Source organism: Mandrillus leucophaeus, unplaced genomic scaffold, assembly GCF_000951045.1.
Source record: "Mandrillus leucophaeus isolate KB7577 unplaced genomic scaffold, Mleu.le_1.0 Scaffold933, whole genome shotgun sequence".
Taxonomy (NCBI): Eukaryota; Metazoa; Chordata; class Mammalia; order Primates; family Cercopithecidae; genus Mandrillus; species Mandrillus leucophaeus.
This window is the reverse complement of record NW_012110175.1, coordinates 328,286-329,844: the sequence shown is the minus strand read 5'-3', so window position 1 is coordinate 329,844 and position 1,559 is coordinate 328,286.

Sequence of the window (1,559 nt, the reverse complement as noted above, 5' to 3'; positions counted from 1 at the left end):
ATATAGGATTCTATCTTCACATAATAAATTAAGGCTGTTAATTACTGTGTTTACAAAAATTTTAAGTATTTACAGGTGAAATGATATGCTGTCAGAATTTGCTTTAAAATACTCCAGTTCCAGGCTGGACACGGTGGCTCACGCCTTTAATCCCAGCACTTTGGGAGGCTGAAGCGAGCAGATCACTTGAGGTCAGGAGTTCAAGATCAGCCTAGCCAATATGGTGATACCCTGTCTCTACTAATAATACAATAATCAGCCAGGCATGGTGGCACACACCTGTAATACCAGCTACTCAGGAGGCTGAGGCAGGAGAATTGCTTGAACCCAGGAGGCAGAGGTCACAGTGAGCCGAGATCACATCATTGCACTCTAGCCCTGAGGCAGAGTGAGACTCTGTCTAAAAAAAAAAAAAAAAAAAAAAAAAAAAAAAAAAAAAAAAAATCCAGTTCGTTTCACTCACCACTTCTGCCCTCCGAAAAAAAATTGGGGAAATATCTGAAACAAGATTGCCGAAGTGGATGGTAGTATGGTAGTACTTAGAGGTACATCATCATATGAGAATTTCTCAAATTGTGGTCTCTTAACCATTAGCATCAACATTACTTGGGAACTTGCTAGAAGTGTATTGGATCCCACCTGACACCTACTAAATCAGAAACTCTGGGGACAGGACCCTGCAATCTGTGTTTTAACAAACTCTCCAGGTGATTCTGATGCATGCCAAAGTTTGAGAACCACTGTATTATACTATTCTATTTTTGTGTATGTTTGAATATTTCCATAACAATGTTTTAAAAATAGAGTTGCTACATTCATTCTTGGTGAATTGGTAGATTTTCATTATGTAGTTACTCTCTGTTCATTTATTACTTCCAGTTTTTTAGTTCTATCTTTTTTTTAATCCTCCAGAGTAGAAATGTTTATTGTTATATAGATATTTGTTTAGGTTTAACTACATGCTCATCTATACCTTTGCTCATTAGTTCATCTCCTACCTTCCAACTAAGTTTTTCCTTCTTACCTCTTTTGCAGCTCTGGCTCTAAGACCAGCAGCATTGGCATCACCTGGGCAATTATGAGAAATGCAGAATCAGTATCTGATTTTAATAAAAATCTCCAAGTGATTTGTATGTACATTAAAGTTTGAAAAGCACTGTCCCAAAGTATTCCTTTTAGAAATTCCCTTAGTGCAGGTCTCTTGTGGTAAACAGTTCTTATTTATTCAAAAAGGTCCTTATTTCACCACTCTTGAACGGGCACACAATTCTACGTTAACAATTATTTGTATTTATTTTCATTTAATTTTAATTTTTTATTTTTTATTTATTTATTTTTTTGAGACAAAGACTTGCTCTGTCACCCAGGCTGGAGTGCAGTGGTGCAATCTCGGCTCACTGCAACCTCCATCTTCCAGGTTTAAGTGATTCTCCTGCTTCAGCTTTCCAAGTAGCTGGGATTACAGGCACGTGCGCCACCACGCCAGGCTAAGTTTTGTATTTTTAGTAGAAACGGGGTTTCACCATGTTGGCCAGGCTGGTCTTGAACTCCTGACCTCA